Below are 13,209 nucleotides of genomic sequence, written 5' to 3'. Positions count from 1 at the left end.
GATGTTAGCGACTGAAAACAGTCGCTAACATCTCTAACTCCTATTAACAACTTTTGGAAATATTCGCGGTAAGCGCGAATATCTCCAAAAGATAACGCCTGCTAAAAGCAGTTCTTAGCCATCTTATCCAATGGAAGGTGGATAACATGGCTAAGAGCATTGTCACGATAATGCATGAATATCGCTGATTTTTCAGCGATATTCATGCATTTCGCAGGATTTTACCGCTTTTGATATAAACCTTGATAATATCAAGGTATCTCAGCGGTAAAAATCCTCGGTGCTAGCGATATTTTTTTCCCGCTAACCAAGCAATAGCGATAATTATCGCTATTGCTTGGTAATATGCCCCAGAGTTCCTATCCCTGCATAAAAGAGGCCTTAATGACCAGGTATGGGCTTACCCCTGAAATGTATTGACAGAAGTTCAGGGAGAGTGGAAAGCGTCCTGGCAGTACATATGTGGAGTAAGTGACTGGTTTTTGCAGAGCACTGGATGGTTGGGTGACGGGTAGCAAAGTGAATGATTTCCAGGGGCTCCTTGATTTAATTGCATGGGAGCACTTGTCTGATCACTGTTTTCCTGATCTACGCCAGCACCTGATTGATAGCAAGCTGTCCAACCCGAGGAAGCTTGCTGAGGAGGCGGACCGCTGGCTCAGCACCAGGGTCCACAAGGGTCCAGTGGGAGACTCTGCCAAGGGTGGGCAGGGTCCCCAGCAGAAGAGTGGGGGGGACAGGGGTAAACAAAGAGGGTTCCAGCGAGGACACCCCAAAGTAATCCCCGAGGGAACCAGCAGCAAGGTTCTCAGCCTCCCCCACCCCTGAATCAGACTGGGCCCCCGACAGGTAGGCCTGTTCCAAAGGGGCCCTTCAATTGTTACAAGTGTGGTGACCCGGGGCACATTGCCAGTGACCCCAAGTGTTGCCTGTTTGGTAAACCAGCACCCACTGGTGCTCCACCCCGGCAAGTAACTAGTGTTAATTTGGGAGAAGAAGTAGTGGTCCCAGGGGGTGGAGATCCTGTCCAGATGACCCTAGTCTCGCTAGGAGACAGTGAGATGGTCCCTGAGAACTACCTGCCCTCTAACACTAAGAAATATGGGCAGGTGGTGACCATCAATGGTAAGAAAGCTGAAGCTCTTAGAGATACAGGAGCCAGTGTGACTGCAGTGAGGCAGCACCTGGTATCTCAAGAGCAGGTTGTACCCTATGCCTACTGTAGGGTTATCAATGCTGATAATTCAGAGAGTCAGTGTCCGATGGCTCAAGTTCCCTTCGAGTGGGGGGGGTCTCTGGTACTCTGCAGGTCTGTGTGAGGAAAGCCATGCCTGTAGACTGTTTGCTAGGGAATGACCTGGAAGACTCCCCTTGGGAAAAGGTGGAGAAGATGACTCACCTGAGGATGGTGGGTCTGCCTGACTGGGCGTGCGTGACCACCCAGTCAATGGCAGCCAGTAGGGGTGCTCAAGAGATCCTGTGACCTGAAGGAGAGGCCCAAGAACCGGCCTTAGGGAGAAGGCGCAGGGGGCGCGGGAAACCGGCCCCTGAAGTTCCCACGGTCCAGGAGGACGCAGACCTTGAGGGGGATGCCCTGGAGCCTACTGGGGAACAGATTGCTGAACTGGGGGACCTGCCTGAGCTGACCCATTGGAAGCAAGAAGGAGGCCCCTCCAGCGAGGAATTCTGCAGGGAGCAGAAAGAATGCCCTTCTCTCCTGGGTATGCGGCAGCAGGCTGCAGACCAGGACAATGGTGTTCAGGCCAAGATACATTATGTGTACTGGGAGAATGACCTCCTGTATTCAGAGCCTAAGGCTGCTGAACCTGGGTCAGCCCGTGTGCTGGTGGTACCCCAGAAGTTCAGAGCCTTCCTACTGGGACTGGCTCATGATGTGCCGTTAGCAGGACATTTTGGGATGGACAAGACGTATGACAGGCTTGTCACCCACTTTTACTGACCCCAAATGCACAAGAGCTCAGACGCTCATTGTAGATCTTGTCAGACTTGCCAGGCAAGTGGTAAGAGCCGAGGGAGGCACAAGGCTCCTCTGCAACCCTTCCCAGTGGTCGGTACGCCATTCCAGCGAGTGAGTATTGACATTGTTGGGCCTCTGGACCCCAAGACAGCCATGGGCAACAGGTTCATCCTGGTCTTGGTGGACCATGCCACCCGGTACCCTGAAGCCATCCCTCTGAGGACAGTGACGGCCCCCGTGGTGGGACGTGCACTGATGGGAATTTTCTAACGAGTGGGATTCCCTCTAGAGGTGGTGAGTGACAGGGGGACCAACTTCATATTCAAATATATGAAGTCCCTTTGGCAAGAGTGTGGTGTAACCTACAAGTTCACCACTCCTTACCCTCCCCAAGGAAATCGGTTGGTTGAGAGATTCAACCGAACCCTGAAAGGCATGATCATGGGCCTGGAAGGTTCAATGAGGCGTAAGTGGGACGTCCTCTTGCCATGCCTCCTCGTTGCATACCGTGAGGTGCCACAGAAGTCCCTAGGGTTCAGCCCCTTTGAACTGCTGTATGGTCACCCAGTGAGAGGACCTCTGAGTTTGGTAAAGGAAGGCTGGGGGCAATCTCCCAGGAAACCTCCCCAGAATGTATACAGTTACATGCTGGCCTTCAGAAACCAGACCAGGCGCTTCAGGCAACTTGCTGAGGAAAATCTGGAAGCCAGCCAGGAAGAGATGAAGCGGTGGTACGACCAGAATGCCACTCTGGTGGAGCTTCAACCTGGGCAAAAGGTGTGGGTCTTGACCCCAGTGGAGCCTTGTGCACTTCAGGATAAGTGGACAGGTCCATTTGAGGTTGTGGAGCGCAAGAGTGCGGTAACCTACTTGGTGGACATGCAGTCTCCCAGGAACCCTTTGAGGGTCCTACTTGTTAACCGCCTTAAGCCCCACTTGGAGAGGTCCGAAGTGGGCATGTTTTTGGCAACTGATGGAATGGAGGAGGAGCCTGAGCCTCTTCCTGACCTCTTAGTAGCCTCTGAGAAAGATGGGTCAGTGGATAGAGTTAACCTCTCACCCACCCTGACGCCTGAGCAACAGGAAGACTGCCGCCAATTGCTGGGGCAGTTTCCATATCTGTTCTCCCTGGTTCCTGGTGTCACAGATTGGTGCGTCCATGATGTGGATACAGGAGACAGCTTGCCTGTGAGGCATAAGGCCTACAGAGTAACTGACAGGGTCAGGGCCTGCATCAAGGAGGAGGTCTCCAAGATGCTTGTTCTTAGGGTGGTTGAGTCCTTCAGCAGTCCTTGGTCCAGCCCCGTGGTCTTGGTCCCAAAGGCTGCTGCGCCGGGAGCCACACCTGAACTCCAGTTCTGTGTGGACTACAGAGGACTCAATTCAGTCACCAAGACTGACGCGCACCCTATCCCCAGAGCTGATGAGCTCATTGATCGGCTAGGGGCTGCCCGGTTCTTCAGCACGTTTGAATTAACGTCTGGGTACTGGCAGATCGCCTTGACCGATGGGGCAAAAGAGAGGTCAGCATTCTCTACACCAAATGGGCATTTCCAGTTCCGGGTTATGCCATTTGGAATGAAGAATGCCCCTGCCACGTTTCAGAGGTTGGTCAACCAGGTATTGGTTGGGCTGGATGAGTTCAGTGCCGCCTACCTGGATGACATCGCGGTGTTCAGTGGCACCTGGCCAGAACACCTGCGGCACCTCTGGGAATTGTTGACGGCCCTGCGCCGAGCAGGCCTCACAATCAAGGCAAGCAAGTGCCAGATTGGGCAGGGCTCAGTGGTGTACTTGGGACACCAAGTGGGGAGTGGCAAGGTGGCACCCTTGCCACCCAAAATTGAGACCATCCTGGCTTGGGAACCCCCCAAGACCCAGACTGCAGTGAGGGCCTTCCTGGGGCTCACTGGGTATTACAGGAGGTTTGTCAAGGGCTATGTCACTATTGTGGCCCCCTTGACAGAGCTGACTTCGAAGAAGCAGCCCAGGAATGTGATTTGGACTGACACCTGTCAGAAGGCTTTTGACACCCTGAAAACTGCCTTGTGCACGGCGCCCGTGCTCCTGGCTCCTGATTTCTCCAAGGAATTTCTAGTGCAAACAGACGCTTCAGAGCATGGTGTAGGGGCTGATCTCTCACAGATGACTGAGGAGGGCTGGGACCAACCTGTAGCCTTCATCAGTAGGAGGTTACTTCCACGGGAACGTAGCTGGAGTGCAATAGAGCGAGAAGTATTTGCTGCGGTCTGGGTGCTGAAGAAGCTAAGACCCTACTTGTTTGGGTCTCACTTCCGGGTTCAGACAGACCACAGGCCCCTCAGATGGTTGATGCAAATGAGGGGTGAGAACCCAAAGCTGTTGAGGTGGTCCATCTCCCTACAGGGTATGGACTTCACGGTGGAACATCGCCCTGGCACAGATCATGCCAATGCTGACGGTCTGTCCAGGTTTTTCCGCCTTAGTGATGAGGAACTCCCTGGGGAAGGGTAGTTCCCCCCACATTTCAGCTGGAGGGGACACGTGTTAGACCTGGCGCCTTGGCGTGAGTTTCCCTTCCACTTTTTGCTGATGTTCCTCAGATGTTTTTGCTGGTGTCTGCTGCTCAGGGCACTGCGCCACGGCCAATCCGTGCCGCAGTGCAAGTGCTCCCTATGTAAAGTGTAACTGTGATTGGTATACCTGATTGGGTCATTGGATTTACTGTCAGTCCCCAGTAAAGTGCACCAGGAGTGCCAGGGCTTGTGAATGCCAATACTGCTAGTGGGCCTGCAGTGCTGGTTGCGCCACCCACAGAAGCAGCCTTAAAATGTGTCTAGGGTCTGCCACTGCAGAACCTGCGTGCAGTCTGGTACTGTCATGCTGGCTGGGCAAGTGCACACACTTGCCAGCCCCTAAACCTTCCCTTAACTTCCTATTAGTCACCCCTATGGTAGGCCCAAGGGCAGGGTGCATTGTAGGTGTAAGGTAGGACATGCTCTGATGAGTGTGGCATGTCCTAATAGTGAATTACTGCCAAATCGTTTTTTACTATTGTAAGGCTACCTGTTCCCTTTAGGCCAGATGGGCTGCAGGAATTATTACACTCTATAATCCCAGCAGGCTCAGGGAACATGGTAGAAAATAAAGTTTAGTATGCCTGAACTCAGAATAATAAAATACTTCTTTTAGTAAAGTTTATTTTAATATCCTGTGTTTGCAAATGCTACTTTTAGAAAGTTAGTATTTGCTTGCCTAACCATTTCAGCCCGCCTCTGCTAGTATGTGTATCTGGCTGTCTGGGATGTGTGAGTGACAGGGCTGGGGGATGACAGGTGGTGAATGCATGGATTACACCTTAGTGGGCGGTAGGAGTGCCCCTGGACTCTTAATCAGGCTGTGCTCTGCCACCACAATGCTGGCTCCGCCCCCTGGAGAGTGACTGATGACTCATCCTGAACCTGGCCCAGGAAGGGCAAAGCACTGTCATCAAGGTACTCCTGGCTGCCCCTGTCCACAAAATGCTGGCTCCACCTCCTGTGGAGCGTCTGATGTGCCTGCCCCTCACACTGAAAGCAGAAGCCAGAAGTACACCCAACAAGTACTCAGAGACTGAAAGCAGTTATGCAAAAGGCCCCCCTGGCCAGAGAAGACAAAAGAAATGCTGTATAAAAGTAGGAGCCCTGCTCCTTGTAAATGAGAATCCTGTTTCCCACAAAGAACCTCTGCCTGACTAGAAGGAGAAGAAGACGCTGGAAGGATTGGCCTGCTGCTTGCCTTGCTGAGAAAGGAGAGGAGAAGACTTTTGGAAAGACTTTGCTGACTTGTGCTTTGAAACATTCTCCAAGGGCTTGATTGAGCTTGCCCCCTGATCTGAACCCCAGGACTAGTGGGTTCTTGGTGCCTTCGCTCGTCCTGCAACCTCGAGCCGTGTGTGCCTCCCGCCGGAGGAAGACTGCGCCCCTCCTCGCCCCTCCTAGGGCTGCGGCACTCTGGAGCTTGCCTGCCTTTGTCCCCGTGAGAGCCTCGCTCCGATCGGAGTCGCTCTCTGCCCCCGGGCTAGGCTGCCTGCTCCTCTGCCCCTCGCCTGTCAATAGGAGGGCGCAGAGAGCCCCCTCGCCCCTCCCGCCAGAATTCCAGTGGTGATAGTGATCTACGCCGGGACCCGCAGCCCGCACAGACCGTGCCCTGCAGTCCCCGCTTCGCTACCCCCAAGTGTCTACAAGCCACGCCGCCCCCCCCTCGTGGAGACCCCAGTACCGTTGGACTCGGAGTCGAGGGCCGCACCTGCTTGCGTGCCCACACCCGCTGAAGTCAGGATCCGAAGGCACCCCTGAACCGGCCGAGCCGCATTGCCGTGTGCAACTCGACCTACCGAAATCAAGAAAGAAACCTTCACCACAGTTCTACACCGGGCTAGGGCCCCGCAACGTTTATTTTCCCCTTCCTCGCTCCAGTCAAAACATGAGTAACACTGAGCGTTCCCCGTCTGGCGAACGTTGGGTACGCAGCGTACGAGTGCTCACGCCGGATGCGTGAGCCGTGATAGGGTGTTTGCCCGTTCACTGCGCTGAGGACACAGATGCGCTGCGAAGCGCTAGATCGACCCAAAACTGGCCGGGTGTTCCTAATAGAGCAAGAAGGGAGCCCTGTTGGCTGGAGAATCGTAAGAGAACTGTGAGAAAGGGAACTAGTGTTTAGAAACATCTGATCTGTAACAGAAGAAACGCTTGCCTAATTCTAATCTTGTGGCCCAAAGAAAACGTTATTTGTCTTGTGATAAGTGTGATCTGATATATATATATTTTACATAAAGGAACGTATTTTTATATATTCACAGCCTTTTGTCCATTTGTGGGGAGATTGGTACAGTTTACTGTGTGTGTTATTACAAATGCTTAACTGAATAACGCCTGAAGAATAGCCTTGGCTGCTCACGCCACAAACCTAGAGGGTGAGCAAGGGTAATTCTAAGGGGTCATCCTTCGCCCTGACTTAGAGGAGAGGGTCCCTGCTTGTCACAAGTGCATACTTGCGCCAACCAGAAACTGCCCCAATTCTAACATTGGCGGCAGCGGTGGGATTTGCGAATTTGCATTTGTAGTTGACATACAGTGAATTACTAATCACCACATAGCGAGAGCAGACCGATAACGCAGCCACAGATTTCCATTTTGATAATTTTGTTGAGACATCTGCCATTGTTGAAGCCATGCCTGGCTCACTCCCTGCTGGAAGAGCACCCTCTGAGATCTCTGGAATTGAAGATGTAGATTGGGAACACGGAGGACTGGAAGGCTACAAAGTAGAGCAATTGAGAGGCTTCTGTGTAAAGTTCAGAGTTGCACACACCGGGTGTAAAAAGAAAGGCCAATACATCAAGGCACTGAGAGCCTGGAAAGAGTCTAGAGAACCACAGAATGCGGTGGAGATCATACCACCAGATGGCATTGTGGAGCCCAGCAGAGGCCTGTCGCCAGAGGAGCTGGCAGACAGGGCAGCAGACAGGGCACATGCAATGGAGATGGCAAAGTTAGCTGGACAAATGGAGATGGACAAGCAAAGAATGGCCATGGAGGCGCAGCAACGCCAGCTGGACCATGACCTAAGATTGAAGGAGTTGGAGCTGAGAGGTTTGGGAACAACTCCTTCTGGTGGCAGCACAACGCCGGTGTAGGTAGAGTCCAGGGTGTACATACCCAAAGATGTAGTTAAGGAGTTCTTTAGGGGGGATGACATAGGACAGTGGTTTAGGGCTTATGAAGTAGCCATGTCCTCCCACCGGGTCCCTGACAAGGATTGGGGAGCGGGGTTGTGGGGGAGGTTCCTTAGCGAAGGGCGGGATACCCTACTAGATTTGCCCACTGAAGAACAGAGGGGCATATTACCAAGGGCATTATCACCGCATTAGCGGGACTTTTTCCCGCTAATGCGCCGATAATTTTATCGCCCTATTACCAAGCTGTTGCTAACACCAGTTAGTGACAGCTTGTAGGCGATAGCGAGCATTTAGGGGCCCACTTTGCATGTCAGCGATAATTATCGCTAATGACATGCAAAGTGGGCGTGCCAAGATGTTAGCGACTGAAAACAGTCGCTAACATCTCTAACTCCTATTAACAACTTTTGGAAGTATTCACGGTAAGCGCGAATATCTCCAAAAGCTAACGCCTGCTAAAAGCAGTTCTTAGCCATCTTATCCAATGGAAGGTGGATAACATGGCTATGAGCATTGTCACTATAATGCATGAATATCGCGGATTTTTCAGCGATATTCATGCATTTTGCCGGATTTTTACCGCTTTTGATATAAACCTTGATAATATCAAGGTATCTCAGCGGTAAAAATCCTCGGTGCTCGGCGATATTTTTTCCCGCTAACCAAGCAATAGCGATAATTATCGCTATTGCTTGGTAATATGCCCCAGAGTTCCTATCCCCTCATGAAAGAGGCCTTAATGACCAGGTATGGGCTTACCCCTGAAATGTATTGACAGAAGTTCAGGGAGAGTGGAAAGCGTCCTGGGAGTACATATGTGGAGTAAGTGACTGGTTTTTGCAGAGCACTGGATGGTTGGGTGACGGGTAGCAATGTGAATGATTTCCAGGGGCTCCTTGATTTAATTGCATGGGAGCAATTTTCTGATCACTGTTTTCCTGAGCTACGCCAGCACCTGATTGATAGCAAGCTGTCCAACCCGAGGAAGCTTGCTGAGGAGGCGGACCGCTGGCTCAGCACCAGGGTCCACAAGGGTCCAGTGGGAGACTCCGCCAAGGGTGGGCAGGGTCCCCAGCAGAAGAGTGGGGGGACAGGGGTAAACAAAGAGGGTTCCAGCGAGGCCCCCAAAGTAATCCCCAAGGGAACCAGCAGCGAGATTCTCAGCCTCCCCCACCCCCGAAGCAGACTGGGCCCCCGACAGGTAGGCCCGTTCCAAAGGGGCCCTTCAATTGTTACAAGTGTGGTGACCCGGGGCACATTGCCAGTGACCCCAAGTGTCGCCTGTTTGGTAAACCAGCACCCACTGGTGCTCCACCCCGGCAAGTAACTAGTGTTAATTTGGGAGAAGAAGTAGTGGTCCCAGGGTGTGGAGATCCTGTCCAGATGACCCTAGTCTCGCTAGGAGACAGTGAGATGGTCCCTGAGAACTACCTGCCCTCTAACACTAAGAAATATGGGCAGGTGGTGACCATCAATGGTAAGAAAGCTGAAGCTCTTAGAGATACAGGAGCCAGTGTGACTGCAGTGAGGCAGCACCTGACATCTCAAGAGCAGGTTGTACCCCATGCCTACTGTAGGGTTATCAATACTGATCATTCAGAGAGTCAGTGTCCGATGGCTCAAGTTCCCTTCGAGTGGGGGGGTCTCTGGTACTCTGCAGGTCTGTGTGAGGAAAGCCATGCCTGTAGACTGTTTGCTAGGGAATGACTTTGAAGACTCCCCTTGGGAAAAGGTGGAGAAGACGACTCACCTGAGGATGGTGGGTCTGCCTGACTGGGCGTGCGTGACCATCCGGTCAATGGCAGCCAGTAGGGGTGCTCAAGAGATCTTGGGGCCTGAAGGAGAGGCCCAGGAACCGGCCTTAGGGAGAAGGCGCTGGGGGCGCGGGAAACCGGCCCCTGAAGTTCCCACGGTCCAGGAGGAAGTAGACCTTGAGGGGGATGCCCTGGAGCCTACTGGGGAACAGATTGCTGAACTGGGAGACCTGCCTGAGCTGACCCATTGGCAGCAAGAAGGAGGCCCCTCCAGGGAGGAATTCTGCAGGGAGCAGAAAGAATGCCCTTCTCTCGTGGGTATGCGGCAGCAGGCTGCAGACCAGGCCAATGGTGTTCAGGCCAAGACACATTATGTGTACTGGGAGAATGACCTCTTGTATTCAGAGCCTAAGGCTGCTGAACCTGGGTCAGCCCGTGTGCTGGTGGTACCCCAGAAGTTCAGAGCCTTCCTACTGGGACTGGCTTATGATGTGCCGTTAGCAGGACATTTGGGGATGGACAGGACGTATGACAGGCTTGTCACCCACTTTTACTGACCCCAAATGCACAAGAGCTCAGACGCTCATTGTAGATCTTGTCAGACTTGCCAGGCAAGTGGTAAGAGCGGAGGGAGGCACAAGGCTCCTCTGCAACCCTTCCCAGTGGTCGGTACGCCATTCCAGCGAGTGGGTATTGACATTGTTGGGCCTCTGGACCCCAAGACAGCCATGGGCAACAGGTTCATCCTGGTCTTGGTGGACCATGCCACCCGGTACCCTGAAGCCATCCCTCTGAGGACAGTGACGGCCCCCGTGGTGGGACGTGCACTGATGGGAATTTTCTCACGAGTGGGATTCCCTCTAGAGGTGGTGAGTGACAGGTGGACCAACTTCATATCCAAGTATATGAAGTCCCTTTGGCAAGAGTGTGGTGTAACCTACAAGTTCACAACCCCTTACCATCCCCAAGGAAATGGGTTGGTTGAGAGATTCAACCGAACCCTGAAAGGCATGATCATGGGCCTGGAAGGTCCAATGAGGCGTAAGTGGGACGTCCTCTTGCCATGCCTCCTCTTTGCATACCGTGAGGTGCCACAGAAGTCCCTAGGGTTCAGCCCCTTTGAACTGCTGTATGGTCACCCAGTGAGAGGACCTCTGAGTTTGGTAAAGGAAGGCTGGGAGCAATCTCCCAGGATACCTCCCCAGAATGTATACAGTTACATGCTGGCCTTAAGAAACCAGACCAGGCGCTTCAGGCAACTTGCTGAGGAAAATCTGGAAGCCAGCCAGGAAGAGATGAAGCAGTGGTACGACCAGAATGCCACTCTGGTGGAGCTTCAACCTGGGCAAAAGGTGTGGGTCTTTGCCCCAGTGGAGCCTTGTGCACTTCAGGATAAATGGACAGGTCCATTTGAGGTTGTGGAGCGCAAAGAGTCCGGTAACCTACTTGGTGGACATGCAGTCTCCCAGGAACCCTTTGAGGGTCCTACATGTTAACCGCCTTAAGCCCCACTTGGAGTGGTCCGAAGTGGGCATGTTGTTGGCAACTGATGATGGAATGGAGGAGGAGTCTGAGCCTCTTCCTGACCTCTTAGTAGCCTCTGAAAAAGATGGGTCAGTGGATGGAGTTAACCTCTCACCCACCCTGACGCCTGAGCAACAGGAAGACTGCCGCCAATTGCTGGGGCAGTTTCCAGATCTGTTCTCCCTGGTTCCTGGTGTCACAGATTGGTGCGTCCATGATGTGGACACAGGATACAGCTTGCCTGTGAGGCATAAGGCCTACAGAGTAACTGACAGGGTCAGGGCCTGCATCAAGGAGGAGGTCTCCAAGATGCTTGCTCTTAGGGTGGTTGAGTCCTCCAGCAGTTCTTGGTCAAGCCCCGTGGTCTTGGTCCCAAAGGCTGCTGCGCCGGGAGCCACACCTGAACTCCAGTTCTATGTGGACTACAGAGGACTCAATTCAGTCACCAAGACTGACGCGCACCCTATCCCCAGAGCTGATGAGCTCATTGATCGGCTAGGGGCTGCCCGGTTCCTCAGCACGTTTGATTTAACGTCTGGGTACTGGCAGATCGCCTTGACCGATGGGGCAAAAGAGAGGTCAGCATTCTCTACACCAAATGGGCATTTCCAGTTCCGGGTTATGCCATTTGGAATGAAGAATGCTCCTGCCACGTTTCAGAGGTTGGTCAACCAGGTATTGGTTGGGCTGGATGAGTTCAGTGCCGCCTACCTGGATGACATCGCGGTGTTCAGTGGCACCTGGCCAGAACACCTGCGGCACCTCTGGGAAGTGTTGACAGCCCTGCGCCGAGCAGGCCTCACAATCAAAGCAAGCAAGTGCCAGATTGGGCAGGGCTCAGTGGTGTACTTGGGACACCAAGTGGGGAGTGGCAAGGTGGCACCCTTGCAACCCAAAATTGAGACCATCCTGGCTTGGGAACCCCCCAAGACCCAGACTGCAGTGAGGGCCTTCCTGGGTATTACAGGAGGTTTGTCAAGGGCAATGTCACTATTGTGGCCCCCTTGACAGAGCTGACTTCGAAGAAGCAGCCCAGGAATGTGATTTGGACTGACACCTGTCAGAAGGCTTTTGACACCCTGAAAACTGCCATGTGCACGGCGCCCGTGCTCCTGGCTCCTGATTTCACCAAGGAATTTCTAGTGCAAACAGACGCTTCAGAGCATGGTGTAGGGGCTGTTCTCTCACAGATGACTGAGGAGGGCTGGGACCAACCTGTAGCCTTCATCAGTAGGAGGTTACTTCCACGGGAACGTAGGTGGAGTGCAATAGAGCGAGAAGCATTTGCTGTGGTCTGGGCGCTGAAGAAGCTAAGACCCTACTTGTTTGGGTCTCACTTCCGGGTTCAGACAGACCACAGGCCCCTCAGATGGTTGATGCAAATGAGGGGTGAGAACCCAAAGCTGTTGAGGTGGTCCATCTCCCTACAGGGTATGGACTTCACAGTGGAACATCGCCCTGGCACAGATCACGCCAATGCTGACGGACTGTCCAGGTTTTTCCGCCTTAGTGATGAGGAACTCCCTGGGGAAGGGTAGTTCCCCCACATTTCAGCTGGAGGGGACACGTGTTAGACCTGGCACCTTGGCGTGAGTTTCCCTTCCACTTTTTGCTGATGTGCCTCAGATGTTTTTGCTGGTGTCCGCTGCTCAGGGCACTGCGCCACCGCCAATCCGTGCCACAGTGCAAGTGCTCCCTATGTAAAGTGTAACTGTGATTGGTATACCTGATTGGGTCATTGGATTCACTGTCAGTCCCCAGTAAAGTGCACCATGAGTGCCAGGGCTTGTGAATGCCAATACTGCTAGTGGGCCTGCAGCGCTGGTTGCGCCACCCACAGAAGCAGCCTTAAAATGTGTCTAGGGTCTGCCACTGCAGAACCTGCATGCAGTCTGGTACTGTCATGCTGGCTGGGCAAGTGCACACACTTGCCAGCCCCTAAACCTTCCCTTAACTTCATATTAGTCACCCCTATGGTAGGCCCAAGGGCAGGGTGCATTGTAGGTGTAAGGTAGGACATGCTCTGATGAGTGTGGCATGTCCTAATAGTGAATTACTGCCAAATTCGTTTTTCACTATTGTAAGGCTACCTGTTCCCTTTAGGCCAGATGGGCTGCTGGAATTATTACACTCTATAATCCTAGCAGGCTCAAGGAACATGGTAGAAAATAAAGTTTAGTATGCCTGAACTCAGAATAATAAAATACTTCTTTTAGTAAAGTTTATTTTAATATCCTGTGTTTGCAAATGCTACT

Source organism: Lissotriton helveticus, chromosome 6 (assembly GCF_964261635.1).
Source record: "Lissotriton helveticus chromosome 6, aLisHel1.1, whole genome shotgun sequence".
In the NCBI taxonomy this organism is placed as follows: Eukaryota; Metazoa; Chordata; class Amphibia; order Caudata; family Salamandridae; genus Lissotriton; species Lissotriton helveticus.
This window is presented reverse-complemented; position numbering follows the sequence as displayed.